Here is a 20195-nt window from a genome sequence, read left to right on the forward strand (position 1 = left end):
TCTGTGTTTCTAGTGTAGTCACTTTTACAATATCCTTATTTATGTATTTATTTATTTATTTTTGCCATAGGAGACATGCATTCACTGTAGAGAGACAAAGAGAAAGTAAAAGGGAAAATGAGAAATTACTCCCAGGGGGAATGGCCATGCCACACTCCCTTCTCCTCCATTTGCCTCTCCTCTCAGGACTGTAAGCATGCATACACAAGCACCTAGTATGCTTTTTCAACTTGCTGGGTCCAGTACTTGAACTGTATTCATCCTTGTGGGAGTCCATTGCCCTAACCACCATGCCACTTGCTGGTCCCTATGATAGCCTATTTACAGTGGATGAAAATTACTATTATTTATAAAAACAATGACAACTTCATATTATACTTATTATGAACGGAAAGTAAAATTTACTAGTGTGCTAGCATGTGCTTAGCACTGTTCTAAAGGTGTTAAATACATTTTCTTTTTTATTTCTTGTTATAATACTGAGAAGAAATATGGTTTAGAAAACCTGTGTCGGGAACCAGCAGTTAGCATAATGGCTGTGTTGCTGGACTCCCACATAGTCGACTGCGGGTTGCTTCCCGGACCCGATGACTTAAAACTCATGCCGGGTGCGTGTGCGTGCGTGCCCAAGATCCCGAGAGGAGAATGGAGGAGAAGGGATTGCGGCGTGGCCATCCCCCCTGGGGGGGTGATTTCTCGCTTTCTGTCTCTATGTCTCTCTCTGTCTGGCAAGCGCACGCACCCTATAGCGAAAAAAACCTCTCCAAAAAAAAAGAAAACCTGTGTCACTGGGGCCAGCAGGAGGCATGGAGGTTAAGGTGCTGGATCCCCAGCTGGATGTGCAGTTTGAGTCCTGGACCTGGCGGCCTGAAAATCATGCTGGGTGTGTACATGTGTGTGTGTGTGTGTGTGTGTGTGTGTGTGTGTGTGTGTATGCCCAAAATCCTAAAGGAGACTGGAGAAGAAGAGATTTAGCAAAAAGAAACCAAAACTAAACAAAAGCCAAAAATCCCTCTAAGAACAGAGTCACTGAAATCACATAATGATGCTATGGATTCACACTCAAGCAAGCAGGCTTTTAATTCCTTGATGACTGCATTTGTGACAATGAGAGGATTGTGGTCCAAGATGATGAATTATCACTCACGAATCAGATAATTTCTCTATTTTCTCCATGTATTAAAAGGGAATACTATTCTTTTCCAAAGCTTTTAGAGAATTAGGTGTCAGTTTTCGAAGGACCACCTTATTACATAATCCCAGTTAAAGGTTATATCTAATAAAATCACAGTGGTGTACAAAAATCCTGTATGTCGAAGCCTAGGACAGACACTCAAGGGCTAGTGAAGTTTCCCTTGGTGTTGTTAGTGACCTAGATTCTTTCCAGCTCTGACATCCTCCTAATCCTTTCCCTAATGATCTCTAGATGGAGCCTGCCTTTTCAGTTAGTGCATCTCCTCAATTTAGACTTCTAACTGCAAGGAAAGCTGGACAGTGATTATAGTTTTTTTAGTAAGGAATATCAAAATGTATATTAGGTTGATAACTAGCAGTCTGGTATATAACTTTTTGTCCATGGATCATGGGACATTGGAAGGGTAGAATGTGATAGTGATATTGCATAGATCTAATGTTGTCTCAATCATTTCTTCCTTTGGATATAGTTTGACTCATGGCTACAAGGCAAATTCGTTCAAGTATAATAACACCTTTCAGAATTTACAAGCATAGGGACCAGCAGTTATTGTAATGGCTATGTCACTGGACTCCCATGTAGTCGACTGCGGTTTGAGTCCCAGACTCGGTGACATAAACTCTCACTGGGTGTGTGTGTGCATGCATGTCCAGGATCCCGAGAGGAGAATGGAGGAGAAGGGATTGCGGCATGGCCATCCCCCCTGGGGGGTGATTTCTCGCTTTCCGTCTTTCTGTCTTTCTCTGTCTTTCTGGTGACGCAAAAAACCTATAGCAAAAACCAAACAAACAAACAAAGAAAAAACTCTCAAAAAAAAGGAATTTACAAGCATGAAAATCCAATTACTTTCCCAAAGATTTAAGAATGTGGCTGAAAAGAAAGGCACAACACTTAGTAAAGAATTATGAATTAATGATGTATAATAGGAATTCAGAGAAGATAGTGATCAGTATGCATGAATGACTGGGAAAAGGCTCATAGAGAAGGAACAACCCAGGCTAGATCTTAAGGAAAAAGAAGTTGCGGCAGTGTTAGAAGAGCAACATGGGTGGCGGGGTGGGCAGTAAGTGGTGTGGTAGTTAAGGTGCTGGACTCCCACATGGCTGACTGTAGTTTTAGTCCTGGACCTGGTGGCTTGAAATTCATGTGCCCAAAATCCCAAGAGGAGAATGGAGAAGGGATTATGGTGTGGCCATCCCTCTTGGGGAGTGATTTCTCACTTTCCCTTTCACTGTCTCTCTCTTTCTCTTCGTGAGTACTTGTGCCCTATGTCAAAAACGTTTTAAAAAAAAAGTAATATGGATTCTTTAAGTGGGTTATAAATCTGTAGCAGTGGAACAGAAATAAACACACTTAAGAATGATGGGAGTTTGTGATGTAGCACCAAGGCCCCCAAAACAACTTTTGCAATGCTCATCCAAAGGCATACAGCATTCTGAAAAGTGTTTAGGCTTGAGAACTCCTAAATGTTGCATAATAATGGTGGGAACCTGAGACAGTCATACCTGCAGCTGCTGCCACCCCACTCTGTGCTTTCCCCCTTCCACGTTTGGTTGGTATTGATGTAATTTGAGGATAAGGAAGGTTGTGAGAACTGATACCTTTCATGCTGTGGTTGGAAGATACTCAGCTTGAAGGGGTACTGTTGTCCATGCTCATTAGCATTGTCTTTGGAATTTTATATCTTTTTTTTTTTTTTGGAGAGGTTTTTGCTATAGGGCACGTGCGCTTGCCAGACAGAGAGAGACATAGAGACAGAAAGCGAGAAATCACCCCCCAGAGGGGATGGTCACATCACAATCCCTTCTCCTCCATTCTCCTCTCGGGATCTTGGGCACACACGTACACGCACCCGGCGTGAGTTTTAAGCCACTGGGTCTGGGACGCGAACCGCGGTCGACTATGTGGGAGTCCAGCGACATAGCCATTACGCTAACTGCTGGTTCCCGGAATTTTATATCTTGAGGCACCTGAATTTCAAGGGCAGTGACACTTTCAGCACTTTCAGCCCTATGTGATGATTATCTGAGGCTTCTTGCATGAAAGAGTACATGGGAATGAAAACTCTGGGTAGACTTGAAAATAGTGTGACCTTGAATGTCTTTTATTTATTTTAAAAGGATTACTTTATTTAACTTTATTGATTGATTGATTTAAATTTGACCAGAGAGGGACAGAGTAGAGTGAGAGAGAGGCGCTGGGGGGTGGGGGGGGGAGAGAGAGAGAGAGCGAGCGAGCGAGAGCGTGAGCCGTCAGGTCTGGTATTTGAACCTCAGTCGGCCATGTGGGAGTGCAGTGCTCTTAGCCACCATGCCACCTACCAGCCCCTAATGTCCATATTTTAAAAAAGGGTTTACCACCTTTGTTGACTCAGGGAATTTAAGCAAATTCTCTATTAAATGCTTGGCCAACCATAAGATACACAGACACATGGGTACTCCCCAGGAGGCAAAATAAATAACAATAAAATAGAAAACTGAGCCAAAGATATCAATAGCTAGATATTGTGGAAGAAAATAGATTAAAAAGGAACCAGAGTTGTTATACCATATAATGTAACATGCCTAGTTTCAAATTTAAAATCAAAATATGTTGAGAAATTGTAAAGTATAGCAAAAATGAGAGGTAATAGAATCTATACATGTTAATTTTTGTGAACAAGGATTTTTTTTTTTTTTTTTTTTGAGGGGTTGTTGCTGTAGGACATGTGCGCTTACCTAGAGAGAGAGACGGAGAGACAGAAAACAAGAAATCACCCCCCCCCCCAGGCAGATGGCTCTGCCAGAATCCCTTCTTCTCCATTCTCTTCTAGGGATTTTGGGCATGCATTGTACATGCACCTGATGTGAGTTTTAAGCCTCCAGGTCTGGGACTCGAACTGCAGTCAACTACATGGGAGTCCAGTGATGTAACCATTACTCCATATGATGGTCCCTGAACAAGGATTTTAAAGTAGCTATTATAAAATGAGGGTTTCTCAAAGAGTTTATAGAAAATGCATGTTATGAAAAAGCTATGCATAAGTTTCAATTTTCTTGGCTCAAAAATAAACTCATACTTTAAGTCCATTTTTCTACAAGCTTTTTGAATTCCTCACATATGTTCTAAGAACTAAATGAACTGTGTTTAAAAAATTAAAAGAAAGTATGACAATAATAACTCAACAAATAGAGAATCTCAGCTTGAAATTACAAATTATGTAAAAACAAAATGAAAATTCTGTTGTTGAAAAAATGTGGTATTATAGATTTAGTAGAAGATCTTAATACCATATTCAAGATTACATAAGAAAGATGAGGGAACTGATTGTTAATATGGGGGCCGAAAGCAAATGGGAAATAGAAAAGGAAGACACTACTACAATGAAGAGAAAGTCCGATTTCAAATTTGTGGATGTGTGTAAATGGGTGAAAGCCTTCAAAGCGGTGTTCGTGGAAGGAGCTTGGCTGCTTTTGTAGGTTACATTGCTTTGCAATTTTCAAAAGACTTTCCTTTCTTTATCAACTCTGCTACTCTGTGATTAAGAGATTTGCTTTTACAGGAATTATCACTCTGTCATAAAATATCCTCAAAAAGTAAGGATACAGTAATTATAGATGGAGATTAGGTCATTTACTAAGGGATGGATGATGATGACGGGGTTGTGTTACAGTCATGCATTGCGTAACAATGGTGATACACACCGAGAAATGCATTATCAGGTGATTTTATCATTAGGTGATTTCTTACTTATGCGAACATCTTAGAGTCTACTTAACATCTATGATATATGGCATAATTGTGTGGTATCACTATTTTTATATGTGGTCCATTGTTACCAAAATGTCCTTATGTGGTGTGTGACTGTATTCAGGGTCCCCCAGAGAAATGGAACCCGTATACTCTGTGTGTGTGTGTGTGTGTGTGTGTGTGCCTGTGTGTGCACATGCATGTGTGTGTATGCACTTGCCTGGAAATTGCCTGGTAAGCAGGTTAGGCTTGTAGGGTAGAAATAGAAGAGTTTTAGTTTTAGTCAGAAAGCTGAATTACGTCTCCCTGAGGTCAGTACTTTTTTTTTTTTCCTAGACAGAATCTTGCTATTCAGTTATAGACTTATTTTACATAATACTTTTCGAGAATTATACTACTTTACATACTTTTTTTTTTTTGACACAGTGGTTTTCACCCAGAATTCTTTTAATCCCCCATTAAATGTTATTTAAAGTTAGTGGGCTTTCTGTCTCCCAGTTACGCTGTGGTGTGATTTAGGAGTGATTTGATTTGTTTCTGTTATTGATATGTGTTCTTTTTTCTTTTAATAAAGATACTTGGATTTAGGTCATAAACACATGCATGAACTCATTTGTTAAAAAAATGTGAATTGTATTATACTTAATGTGTGCCTTGCTTGCCTTTCCCTCTTATTAGCATATTATGGTTTGGTTTTATAAGTCCACTAACCCTACTCATAAGGGCTCTGACCTGATGATTTAATCACCTCCTGGAGGCAGCACCTCTAAATACTGTCACATTGGCAAGTGAATTTCAATTAGGAGTTTTGGGGCTTTAGCAGCTAGTTAAGTAAAAGAGAGGAAAGTATTTGTAAGAAATTAGCTTCCATGTTATCTGATTCCAAAGCTGTTAAGTTTTGCCATAGGGTACATACACTTGCCAGTGAGAGACAGAGATGGTGAGAAAGCACCTCCTTAATAGGGATGGCCATACTGCAGTTCTTTCTCTTCCTTTCTTCTCTCTGGATTTTGGACATATATGCACATGTGCTTGGTGTGTTTTTACAAGCTGCTGCCATCTGGAACTTGAACTAGGCAGTCAGCCTTATGTGATATAGCTACCTTAACTGTCATGCCACTGGCTTGGCCTCCACATACATATTTTTTTGAAAGCTTTGCTTGTATAATTATTTAAGAAATATTGCTGTGCCCACTTGCACTGTACAGTGTTTGTATTGTGGATTTGTCTATATCCATAGTCTAACACAGTACTGTATCTGAAGGTGTTTACATTAATTGGAAAATGGTAGTTTGTTTATATTTTCAAAAGAAGCTCACACATATATAAATATGTTTATTTTAGACACACACAAAATCTTTATTAAAAAAAATTCTTTTTCAAGTTTTTGCTGTAGAATGTGTGTGCTCACTGGAGAAAGTCAGACATTGAGTGGAAAATGAATTACCACCCCCAGTCTGCAACATTTTCTCCTCCATTCTCTTCCTGGGATTTTGGTCATGCACACACACTTACCTGGCATGATTTTCAAGCCTCCAGGTCTGGGACTTGAACTGCGGTCGACCGTGTGGGAGTCGAGTGCCTTACCACCTGCTGGCCTCTTATTTTAAAAATTTGAAGGACCTATTATCTCATTTTTAAATCTTAGTTTTAATTGCCTTATAATAGTTGTTATATATTTTCATTGAGGCATAATTGAAACATGATAAACTGCATATATTCAGAGTGTACAGTTTGACAAATCTTGACATCTGTATATATCCATGAAGCCATCATTCCAATCAAGATAATGAGCATACTCAATAGTTTCCTCATGCCTCTTTGTAATGCATCCTTTTTAGAAGAAACATTTCTGTGTAATAAGTTTCTTTGAATACCAGTGACATTTTCACTTTCTAATATGCTTTTTTGGGGACTTAATTTGCCATCATGTAATTTAAGGTTGACTTTAGTATATAGTATAAAATATGGAAATAAATCTTGAGTTCAGTATGGTTTTTTCTTCTGCTCTACAATTAATGTAAAGGCCATTTAAAATGAAGCTTTCCATCTAGAACTAGTTCTAAAACTGCTAAAGGGCTTGCAGTTTGTCTGTGTAATCATTTTAAAACAATAGTTTTTTCAGTCCCCAAAAGGATGCAGTCTTGACATACAAATAGAAAACACATTGAATTTTTGGCTGATATTGCTGCTATACTAGTTTAAATGTTGGTTCAGTCAACTTCAGGCTTAGATTACAAGATTTCCAAATTAAAGGAAAACCAGAAAGGAAAGAACATCTGTGTAGATTTTGACTTTGTGGAATTCCATGCAGACATACATACTCTTCTTTTAGTGCAATAGGGCAAGTGCACATTGAATAAACCTGAAAAGAGATCTCTGTTGTGTTGAGATTTTCTTAAAGACAAATCTGAGGTAGACAGTCAAGCAGTTCCTTAAAACAGAACCTTGACAGTTTCAAATCAAGTTATTTTCAGCATAAAAAAATAAAATTTTTTGCTATATAATGTTTAGCCAGAATGAAACCTTGCTTAGTCTCAATAATTGTGTTAACTTGATAATTTTCTTGTATCAACACATTAGGATTTGAGAAGGTAATTTGTTTTAACTAAGGTTTAAAGCTATTATAATTGAAAACATTTTGAATGTGTAATTTACTCTGTAAATTGTAAACCAGCCTCAGTAAGATGTGAAGAGTCCTTGACTGCTACTGAGCTAATCACATATGGTGTGTATGATTTTTTTTTTTTTTGAGAGGTTTTAGCTATAGGGCATGTGCGCTCACCAGACAGACAGACAGAGACAGAGAGACAGAAAGCAAGAAATCACCCCCCAGGGGCGATGACCATGCCACAATCCCTTCTCCTCCATTCTCCTCTTAGGATCTTGGGCATGCATGCACGCACACGCGCCCGGCGTGAGTTTAAGCCACTGGGTCCAGGACTCAAGCCACGGTAGACTACGTGGGAGTCCAGCGACATAGCCATTACGCTAACTGCTGGTCCCTGGTGTGTATGATTTAAAAGTGTTTGCAAAGATCATCCATCCTGCCATGTAGGTAGAAGTCCGAAAAAGCTGCTTCATTAGATTCTTTTTTTCAACTTTATTCTAAGAAGAGTCTTCTTTATATTCTTTGCAGACGTTTGTGGGTGCCTATTATGCGTTCACTACCTATTTTTTTTTTAAGTTTGCTGTAGGGTACATGTGCTTGCTGGACAGAGACAGAAAGAGAGGGAAAGTGAGAAATCTCCCCCCACCCCCAGGGTGGATGGACACGCCCCAATCCCTTCTCCTTCATTCTCCCCTTGCCACTTTGGTTATGCATGCACACATGCCTGGCCTGATCTTCAAACCGGTCCAGGACTCAAACTGGGAATCGGCCATGTGGGATCCATCCCTCTTAATCACAATGCCACCGGCTAGTCCCAAGTGTCTGCTTCTCTTTTAGTAGTAATTAAGATATTTTTAAAAGAGGTTTTTGCTTTTGGGTGTGTACACTCATTGTGAAGGGGGTACGGAGGAGAGAGACAGACAGTGAGAAAGAAAGTGAGAAGTCAACCTCCAAGGGGCATGACCACATGCAGTCTCTTCTCTATCATCCTCTGGGGATTTGGGGCACATATGCCCGGTATGATTTAGTTTTCTTTTTCTTTTCTTTTCTTTTTTTTTTTTTGCTATAGGGCGCATGCGCTCACCAGAAAGACCCAGGGGAGATGGCAATCTCTTCTCCATTTTCCTCTTGGGATCTTGGGCATGCACGCACACATGCCTGGCATGAGTTTAAGCCACCGGGTCCGGGACTCAAACTGCAGTCAACTACATGGGAGTTCAGCAACATAGCCACTTACCACCTGCTGGCCTCTTATTTTAAAAATTTGAAGGACCTATTATCTCATTTTTAAATCTTAGTTTTAATTGCCTTATAATAGTTGTTATATATTTTCATTGAGGCATAATTGAAACATGATAAACTGCATATATTCAGAGTGTACAGTTTGACAAATCTTGACATCTGTATATATCCATGAAGCCATCATTCCAATCAAGATAATGAGCATACTCAATAGTTTCCTCATGCCTCTTTGTAATGCATCCTTTTTAGAAGAAACATTTCTGTGTAATAAGTTTCTTTGAATACCAGTGACATTTTCACTTTCTAATATGCTTTTTTGGGGACTTAATTTGCCATCATGTAATTTAAGGTTGACTTTAGTATATAGTATAAAATATGGAAATAAATCTTGAGTTCAGTATGGTTTTTTCTTCTGCTCTACAATTAATGTAAAGGCCATTTAAAATGAAGCTTTCCATCTAGAACTAGTTCTAAAACTGCTAAAGGGCTTGCAGTTTGTCTGTGTAATCATTTTAAAACAATAGTTTTTTCAGTCCCCAAAAGGATGCAGTCTTGACATACAAATAGAAAACACATTGAATTTTTGGCTGATATTGCTGCTATACTAGTTTAAATGTTGGTTCAGTCAACTTCAGGCTTAGATTACAAGATTTCCAAATTAAAGGAAAACCAGAAAGGAAAGAACATCTGTGTAGATTTTGACTTTGTGGAATTCCATGCAGACATACATACTCTTCTTTTAGTGCAATAGGGCAAGTGCACATTGAATAAACCTGAAAAGAGATCTCTGTTGTGTTGAGATTTTCTTAAAGACAAATCTGAGGTAGACAGTCAAGCAGTTCCTTAAAACAGAACCTTGACAGTTTCAAATCAAGTTATTTTCAGCATAAAAAAATAAAATTTTTTGCTATATAATGTTTAGCCAGAATGAAACCTTGCTTAGTCTCAATAATTGTGTTAACTTGATAATTTTCTTGTATCAACACATTAGGATTTGAGAAGGTAATTTGTTTTAACTAAGGTTTAAAGCTATTATAATTGAAAACATTTTGAATGTGTAATTTACTCTGTAAATTGTAAACCAGCCTCAGTAAGATGTGAAGAGTCCTTGACTGCTACTGAGCTAATCACATATGGTGTGTATGATTTTTTTTTTTTTTGAGAGGTTTTAGCTATAGGGCATGTGCGCTCACCAGACAGACAGACAGAGACAGAGAGACAGAAAGCAAGAAATCACCCCCCAGGGGCGATGACCATGCCACAATCCCTTCTCCTCCATTCTCCTCTTAGGATCTTGGGCATGCATGCACGCACACGCGCCCGGCGTGAGTTTAAGCCACTGGGTCCAGGACTCAAGCCACGGTAGACTACGTGGGAGTCCAGCGACATAGCCATTACGCTAACTGCTGGTCCCTGGTGTGTATGATTTAAAAGTGTTTGCAAAGATCATCCATCCTGCCATGTAGGTAGAAGTCCGAAAAAGCTGCTTCATTAGATTCTTTTTTTCAACTTTATTCTAAGAAGAGTCTTCTTTATATTCTTTGCAGACGTTTGTGGGTGCCTATTATGCGTTCACTACCTATTTTTTTTTTAAGTTTGCTGTAGGGTACATGTGCTTGCTGGACAGAGACAGAAAGAGAGGGAAAGTGAGAAATCTCCCCCCACCCCCAGGGTGGATGGACACGCCCCAATCCCTTCTCCTTCATTCTCCCCTTGCCACTTTGGTTATGCATGCACACATGCCTGGCCTGATCTTCAAACCGGTCCAGGACTCAAACTGGGAATCGGCCATGTGGGATCCATCCCTCTTAATCACAATGCCACCGGCTAGTCCCAAGTGTCTGCTTCTCTTTTAGTAGTAATTAAGATATTTTTAAAAGAGGTTTTTGCTTTTGGGTGTGTACACTCATTGTGAAGGGGGTACGGAGGAGAGAGACAGACAGTGAGAAAGAAAGTGAGAAGTCAACCTCCAAGGGGCATGACCACATGCAGTCTCTTCTCTATCATCCTCTGGGGATTTGGGGCACATATGCCCGGTATGATTTAGTTTTCTTTTTCTTTTCTTTTCTTTTTTTTTTTTTGCTATAGGGCGCATGCGCTCACCAGAAAGACAGAGAGACAGAAAGCAAGAAATCACCCCCCCAGGGGAGATGGCAATCCCTTCTCCATTTTCCTCTTGGGATCTTGGGCATGCACGCACACATGCCTGGCATGAGTTTAAGCCACCGGGTCCGGGACTCAAACTGCAGTCAACTACATGGGAGTTCAGCAACATAGCCATTACGCTAACTGCTGGTCCCCACCCAGTATGATTTTCAAGGCACTGGTTCTAGGACTTGAACTGAGGTCAGCCATGTGACTGTCCAGCAACGTAACTGCTATGCCATTGTCTGGCCCCAAGGCATTATTTCTTAATGGAGGGGGAAAAGAGAAGGGGTCATTTTCTTTTGTATTGGAGAGGTTTTTGCTGTAGGGTGCATGCGCTTGCCAGACAAACAGAGACAAAAAGAGAAACAGAAAGCGAGAAATCACCCCCCAGGGGGCATGGCCATGCCACAATCCCTTCTCCTTCATTCTCCTCTTGGGATCTTGGGCACGCATGCACGTGCACCCTGTGTAAGTTTTAAGCCACCGGGTCCGGGTCGCGAACCGCAGTCGACTACATGGGAGTCCAGCGACATAGCCATTACACTAACTGCTGGTCCTAGAGAGGGGTGATTTTGACCTGTAGAGGACACTTAGTAGTGTCTGGGGATATTTTTTGATTGTCATATTATGTGCCAGAGAGGTGCTACTGGCATCTAGTAAGTGGAGTGAAGAATACTGCTAAATTTTCTATATCCATCCTTGACAGCAAAAAATTATTCAGCCCATAATGATGTTAGAGTCAAAGTTGAGAAACCATGATCTAAGAAGACAAAAATCTGTATGATAGGGTTAAAAGCAATAAACAAATAAATATATATTGGGTTGTTGGGAAAAAGTCATGACGCATTTTTGCATAAAAAAGCAAGTAAATGTACGTCCTGACTTCTCCCAATGACCTAATAATGTGGTGATAAGTGTTGTATAGAAAATAGTAGATAAGGTGGTTATATAATGCTAGACAGGACAGTAGTATTTGTTGTCGGTGGACATTTGGACAGTTTGCTGTTTTGGGTATGAGTAGTGCTTATGGAAATATTTCTGTACATTTTATTGGTATGCCAATGTGTTTATGTGTATATGTATATACAGATTTTCAAATTAAAGGAAAACCACAAAGGGAAGAATATCCTCATAGATTCTGACTTTGTGGAATTCCATACAGGTATACATATGTACATATAGTAAACAGAACAGTGTGTATGTATGTACACACACACACACACACACACACACACACACAGAGAGAAAACTAGGAGTAGACTTGCTGGGTAGAGCTTTGTTAGATAATTTCACGCAGTTCTTACCATTCTACAAGACTTGGTTTACTGCAGTATATGTAATTATCCTGTAATTAGAAGAGTATAGTTAATGTGCAGCATTTCCTATGTTGATGATACAATGACTCCTATGAGGCTTGCTAGAATATTGAAATTTGAAATCCAGGTATGCTTTTATTTCCATCTGTAATCATTTTAATATACCTTTCATTCTTAATTTCTCTTTCTAGTGTTCTAGGTAGTGAGCATTTTTAATTAGTGTTTCTTTGTGTTTGAGTAATGTAAGTCCAGCTGTGATAGTATAGAACACAGTGTTGTTGCGAAAGTCTAGTTAGCAAATTTCCCTGGAAGCTGATAGAAATCCTTGATGTCATTCAGATCACCAAGAGAATTGAAGAGAAATAGGAAGTCTTGATAGTTGCTTGGTAGGAAAGATCATGCTGAAGTAGAGGAAATTTTTTATGCTGTGACATCTTGAGTTTATATTCTGTGCAGGATGGGACGGGGCATACTTCCCTTGTTTATTTCTGTGTGTAAAGCTGTTAGTCATATCTTAGAATACTGAGAACCAAATATTTGAAGAAAATTGGAAAAGATATAAAAAACTCCTTTGGCACATGTACTTTGTTGAAAACAAACCATTTGAAATATTGTTTTATATGTGTTTATAAACAGATTATTATTTTAAAAATAAAATCTGGCCTCAGTAAAGTAACTGTCACAAATAATATAATATTGCGTTGAAAAGACTTTTTAAATTTTTATATTATTTTAAAATTTTTTTGCTGTAGGGCACATGTGCTTGCCAGAAAGACAGAGAGAAACAGAGAGACAGAAAGCAAGAAAACACCCCCCAGGGTGGATGGCCATGCCGCAGTCCCTTCTCCTCCATTCTCTTCTTGAGATCTTGGGCATGCACGCACACGCACCCGACATGAGTTTTAAGCCACCGGGTCCAGGACTCGAACCACGGTCGACTATGTGGAAGTTCAGCGACATAGCCATTATGCTAACTCCTGGTCCTGAAAAGTTTTTTTAAAAAATGAATTATTTTACTTAATTTTATTTATTCATTCATTTATTTTTATTTTGACCTGAAAGAGACACAGAGAGAGAGAGGGAAAGTGAGAAAGAAGCCACCAGGTCCAGGATTTGAACCATGGTCAGCCATGTGGGAGTGTCCAGTGCCTTGACACCTATGAGAGACTCCTTAGAGCCCTGCCATGCTACAATTCCAACTCTCTAGCCCTGCAGATCCTCAGGATCCTGGACTCCTACTTCGGAGCCCTGCGTTTCTCAGGCTGCCCTGAACCCACAGTTGGCCATGTGGTTTCCAGCATTACAGAAGCACCGTGCCACCTGTGCTACAGTAGCTGGGCCTGAGTTAGATGTTTTATCTTTATTTTTTGTTAATTTTTATCCTTTGTTAGAAAACAGTTACCATAATAAGTATTTATTTATTTATTTGCGAGATTTTCTGCTATAGGGCGAGTGCGCTCTCCAGAAAGACAGAGAGAGACAGCGAGAAGTCACCCCACAGGGGGGCTGATCACGCCGCAATCCCTTCTCCATTCTCCTCTTGGGATCTTGGGCACGCACGCACATGCGCCCGGGTCTTGGACTCGAACCGCTGTCGACTACGTGGGAATCCAGCGACATAGCCATTACGCCAACTGCTGGTCCTAAGTATTTTTTATTTGTGTTCACATAGTTTCATTAATTGTTTATAAAAATATTTTTTAATTGCCATATGGTGTGTGCACTATACCAGAGGGAGGAAGGGAGGCCAGGAAGGAGAAAGCTTTCCTTCCTATGGAGCATGGTCACACTGCAATGCTTTCTCTTCCACTTCTCCATCCTGTCAGGATTTTGGGCACATGGAAACACCCATCCCGTGTGTTTTTCAAGCTGCTAGGGCTAAGATTCAAGCCATAGTGGGCCCGATGGGTTCTGACTCCTGTATGCTATGGGCTGGCCCAAGAGTTCTTTTTCAAATACAGTATACAAAGAAGGTTACATAGTTATTGTAAAATTAACTGGCACATTAATTAGAGCCACCTTGTGTGGATGCTGTTGAGTATACTGGAGGTGAATGCAAAGCAGAACAAGACAGTATTTTAGTGCCCATTTAGAGCTTTTTTGTTTAGCTTAACTTAAAATGTGTAATATTTACCATTTTAATATTACAGTTCATAATTTTCTCTGAAAAAGGAAATTCAGTAATTTGCATGCTGTAAAGTAACATCACTCCTATTATACTTTAAACTTTATTTTTTGGGTAGTCTTTATTGAAACATTTGAAAGAATATATTCTGAATGCATTTGTCAATTTTATCCATGTACCTTTTTTCAAACAAGGTAAAAAAACATACATTTGGATTACCAGACAGCTTGGTGAAACAGCTGCAGTACATATTTCTGTGAGTCAGTTGTCAAATGAAGGGGCAATATAGGAGAAATGATAATACCCCTCCTCCACTATTAAAGGTAAAACTGCTGTGATTGGGGCCGTTTTAAATTATTAAACACTGTAAACGCCATAAAGTTAATTAGAAGAGGAACAAACTCTACAAAGATAAATGTGTTTTCAATAAGATTCTTAGGGAGGGTACAGTAGAAACCAGTGAATAGAGAGGAAATTTATTTCTGGCAGGACTCTAGACATGGAACTGTGGCTGAACTTTTTACCCTAATTACCTCCTGCTAATGCCTGCAGCGGTCTGGAATCAAAGTGGTGCTTCAGGCCCTGGAAATTCTCTGATGTGGCAAACGTTTGTTGTGTGAGGAGGGTTTCTTAAGAAAAAGCAGAATATTGTGACAGGATTTTAAAAAAATTTCTCAGTTACCACCCACCTCACTTGTTGCCTACAAAAATAGAGTAATTGTTTGCATCTGTGTGTGCTTTCCCCCTCCCTAAGAAATAACTGTTATAAATCAATGTGACATAGATCTAGTGAACTGAAGCTTGCCTGAGGTAGGTTTCTTTTTTTTTTTTCAAGTTTCTCTTTTAGTTTAAAATTTATATTTTTAGGTTGAAAATGCAAAGAAGTTACTTTTGATTATTGAAGATAAAAATTCTACTTGTTTTTAAGAGAATTGAGATCTCAAAGTGTACTTTTCAAAATGAATTCTAGTGAGTTTTGTAGTATGAAACTGATAACTATAAAATTACTTAATCCTAGAAGTAGAAATGGGAATTTCCAGTTTCCATTTTTAGCTCTCCATCTGTGTAGAACTAGAACCTAAGGGACACCTCCCTTTAATCTTCTGAAACTTTACATCATCCCATTTATCTTTCATAAAATTTCTGGCCTCTTGTATACAACTTTGAAATGAAAAGTAAATTATCTGAAAACCACCTGCTTTTTATCCTCTGCCTTTTTTTTTTTTTTGGCCATAGAGTGCTTGTGCTTGAGACAGCAGGGAAAGTGAGAAATCACCCTCTAGGCGCAATGGCCACACTGCAGTCCCTCCTCCTCCATTTTCTTCTTGGGGTTTTGAACATGCAGGCACGAGTGCCCAGCATGATTTTTAAGACTCTGAGTTTGGGACTTGACCTCTGTTTGGCCATGTGGGAGTCCAGCACCTTAACTATCATGCCACTGACTGGCCCCTATCCTCTGCTTTTAAAAGCACATTTTGGTGTGTTTTATATCTATGTAATTTAAAAAAGATAATTGTTTTTATTTATTATTATTTTTTTATTTGACCAGAGAGAGGCAGAGAAAGAGAGAGAGAAGGAAAGAGAGAAGATGAGAAAGCAAGCTGCCAGGTCCAGGATTTAAACCATGGCTGGCCATTTGGGAGTCCAGTGCCTTAAGCATCACACCATCTGCTGGCCATTCATATAGTAGTTTATTTGTGGATTATGAATGAAGGCTATTTTGTTGAATTACCAAATTTCAAAATTATGCTGCAGGTATTTTATTTTTTATTTTGTATAGTACATATGTTTATAAAATTTTTAAATTAGTGGTAAGGCTATTATATATTTTTTAATTCTAATGTATTATTTAAAAATCGTAATTATTGGCATGAATGTAATGTATGTGCTTCATAAGATTTTGCTTTCTCATTTGACTCCCCTTGATTGAATCCTCAATCCCACTTACCATTATAAAAGAGAAGACAAATAAGAAAACACCTTAACAGGCCAGCAGATGGTGTGGTGGTTAAGGTGACTGGATCCCACATGGCTGATTGTGCAGTTCTAGTCCCAGATCAGGTGGCTTGAAAAACATGCTGGGCAAGCATAGATGCATCCCCAACGTCCTGAAAGGAGAAATGGAGAATGGATTGTAGTGTGACCATCTCTATGGGAAGGGCTTTCTTACTGTCTATGTCTCTCTGTCTCTCTCAGGTGAGTGTCTGTGCCTGTTAGCAAATTTTTTAAAAAAGAATTATTTACTTATTTGTTTTTATTTATTCATTCATTTTTAATTTGACCAGAGAGAGAGAGAGGGAGAGGGAGAGAGAAAGTGAGAAAGCAAGCCAACAGGTCTGGGACTCGAACCGCTGTTGACCACATGGGAATGTCCAGCACCTTAATCACCACACCAGCTGCTGTTCTCCCCCATTAGCAAATTAAAAAAAAATTTCTCTGTCAAGTATGTATTTTTTTTAAGAATAATAATACTGGATTTTTTAAAGCCATATTTGCATCTTTATGCATTTGGTACAATTTCACTTGTACTTCACTATGAAATCACTTTGGATATTATCTTAAGAAATACAGGGTAGTCTCACATGCATTTTTACTTATTCTGATCTTACAGGAAATACAAATTATACTAATGTGACTATCATAAATTAGGTACTCTAAAAATATGTAGATACTGAATTTAAACATTATACTCCATTCTTTTTTTTTTGTAGAGGTTTTTGCCTTAGGGCACCTGTGCTTGGGGTGGGGTGGGTAGGGAGAGACACTGAGAGGGAAAGTGATAAATAACCCCCCATAGGGGATGGGCACACCATAATCCCTTCTCCATTCACCTCTTAGGACACATGCATGCGTGCCCGATGTGAGTTTCAAGCCAGTGGGCCCAGGACTCCAACCTTGGTTGGCCACATTGGGAGTCCAGTAACATAATGGCTACTATCTACTGGCGCCATTACACTCAACTCTTAAGCTAGCATACTTTCTAGTGTCAGAATTATGATTTTGTTGCACATTAACAATAAATCTTGAGACAGCAGGGAAAGTGAGAAATCACCCTCTAGGCGCAATGGCCACACTGCAGTCCCTCCTCCTCCATTTTCTTCTTGGGGTTTTGAACATGCAGGCACGAGTGCCCAGCATGATTTTTAAGACTCTGAGTTTGGGACTTGACCTCTGTTTGGCCATGTGGGAGTCCAGCACCTTAACTATCATGCCACTGACTGGCCCCTATCCTCTGCTTTTAAAAGCACATTTTGGTGTGTTTTATATCTATGTAATTTAAAAAAGATAATTGTTTTTATTTATTATTATTTTTTTATTTGACCAGAGAGAGGCAGAGAAAGAGAGAGAGAAGGAAAGAGAGAAGATGAGAAAGCAAGCTGCCAGGTCCAGGACTTAAACCATGGCTGGCCATTTGGGAGTCCAGTGCCTTAAGCATCACACCATCTGCTGGCCATTCATATAGTAGTTTATTTGTGGATTATGAATGAAGGCTATTTTGTTGAATTACCAAATTTCAAAATTATGCTGCAGGTATTTTATTTTTTATTTTGTATAGTACATATGTTTATAAAATTTTTAAATTAGTGGTAAGGCTATTATATATTTTTTAATTCTAATGTATTATTTAAAAATCGTAATTATTGGCATGAATGTAATGTATGTGCTTCATAAGATTTTGCTTTCTCATTTGACTCCCCTTGATTGAATCCTCAATCCCACTTACCATTATAAAAGAGAAGACAAATAAGAAAACACCTTAACAGGCCAGCAGATGGTGTGGTGGTTAAGGTGACTGGATCCCACATGGCTGATTGTGCAGTTCTAGTCCCAGATCAGGTGGCTTGAAAAACATGCTGGGCAAGCATAGATGCATCCCCAACGTCCTGAAAGGAGAAATGGAGAATGGATTGTAGTGTGACCATCTCTATGGGAAGGGCTTTCTTACTGTCTATGTCTCTCTGTCTCTCTCAGGTGAGTGTCTGTGCCTGTTAGCAAATTTTTTAAAAAAGAATTATTTACTTATTTGTTTTTATTTATTCATTCATTTTTAATTTGACCAGAGAGAGAGAGAGGGAGAGGGAGAGAGAAAGTGAGAAAGCAAGCCAACAGGTCTGGGACTCGAACCGCTGTTGACCACATGGGAATGTCCAGCACCTTAATCACCACACCAGCTGCTGTTCTCCCCCATTAGCAAATTAAAAAAAAATTTCTCTGTCAAGTATGTATTTTTTTTAAGAATAATAATACTGGATTTTTTAAAGCCATATTTGCATCTTTATGCATTTGGTACAATTTCACTTGTACTTCACTATGAAATCACTTTGGATATTATCTTAAGAAATACAGGGTAGTCTCACATGCATTTTTACTTATTCTGATCTTACAGGAAATACAAATTATACTAATGTGACTATCATAAATTAGGTACTCTAAAAATATGTAGATACTGAATTTAAACATTATACTCCATTCTTTTTTTTTTGTAGAGGTTTTTGCCTTAGGGCACCTGTGCTTGGGGTGGGGTGGGTAGGGAGAGACACTGAGAGGGAAAGTGATAAATAACCCCCCATAGGGGATGGGCACACCATAATCCCTTCTCCATTCACCTCTTAGGACACATGCATGCGTGCCCGATGTGAGTTTCAAGCCAGTGGGCCCAGGACTCCAACCTTGGTTGGCCACATTGGGAGTCCAGTAACATAATGGCTACTATCTACTGGCGCCATTACACTCAACTCTTAAGCTAGCATACTTTCTAGTGTCAGAATTATGATTTTGTTGCACATTAACAATAAATCAATTTAATGTATTGATTTAGAATGGGGATATTTCATTTTTCACTAATTTAAAAAGCAAATGCTTAGATTTTCTTTTATCATTTTAAGTATTTTGTATATTTATTTTGCCAGAGATTACACACCCTTACCGGAGAGAGGAGGTGGACAGGTCATGGTCATGACATGGCCAGGCAGCAGTCCCTTTGTTTCTATTTCTTCCTCATGTTGGCATTCGGAACAGGTGTACACATTCAGTGTATTTTTCAAGTTGACACAGCCAAGATTTGAACTGTGTTGGACTATGTGGAATCTGGCTGCCTACACCAGGCTACAGAGGTGGCCTTAACTTTATTTTTAATTGACTAATAACAGTTGTGTTGTGTGTGTGTGTGTGTGTGTGTGTGTGTGTATGTGTGTGTACTTGGGTAAATGTGTTTCAGTACATGTGTGTAATTGAAATGGTCAAATAAGGCTGATTAACATATCTACCAATGCTAATAGTTATCATTTCTTTGTTGTGGAAACATTTAAAGTCTTTTCTTAATTAAAAATTTTTTTTAAGAGAGATTTTTGCTGTAGGGTGCATGCGCTCCCCAGAGAAACAGAGAGAGATAAAAAGTGAGAAATCACCCCCCAAGGGGAATGGTCACACCACAATCCCTTCTCCTCCATTCTCCTCTTAAGATTTTTGGCACGCACATGCGCATGGCATGAATTTTAGGCTGCCAACTTTCGGACTTGAACCATGGTCGACTACTTGGGAGTCCAGCAACATAGCTACTACATCATCTGCTGACTCCTAAAGTCTTCTCTTTTAGTTGTTTTAAAATATACAATACATTATCATTAAATGTAATTACCATGCTGTGCAGTGGATCACCAGATTTTAGATTTTAAATATTGAAAAGAAAAATAATTTTGAAAAGTAGATTATAAGTATAACCTATTAACTTTAGGGCTGGCTCCATGGTGCAGCAGTATTGCACTGCTCAGGAGAAGCTGGATCTCACATGGCGACTGCAGTTGGAATCCCCAGCCAGATCAGCCTGAA

At 39.1% G+C, this 20195-nt stretch overlaps 1 protein-coding gene across 2 annotated transcripts in view; it reads left to right on the plus strand.

Moving 5' to 3' along the window:
• Positions 1–20195, plus strand: part of BCAS3 (BCAS3 microtubule associated cell migration factor) — a 341361-nt gene that overhangs the window by 75017 nt on the left and 246149 nt on the right. The gene's annotated exons all lie outside the window — the stretch shown is intronic.

Source organism: Tupaia chinensis, unplaced genomic scaffold (assembly GCF_000334495.1).
Source record: "Tupaia chinensis unplaced genomic scaffold, TupChi_1.0 Scaffold000407_4, whole genome shotgun sequence".
NCBI classification, from domain to species: domain Eukaryota; kingdom Metazoa; phylum Chordata; class Mammalia; order Scandentia; family Tupaiidae; genus Tupaia; species Tupaia belangeri.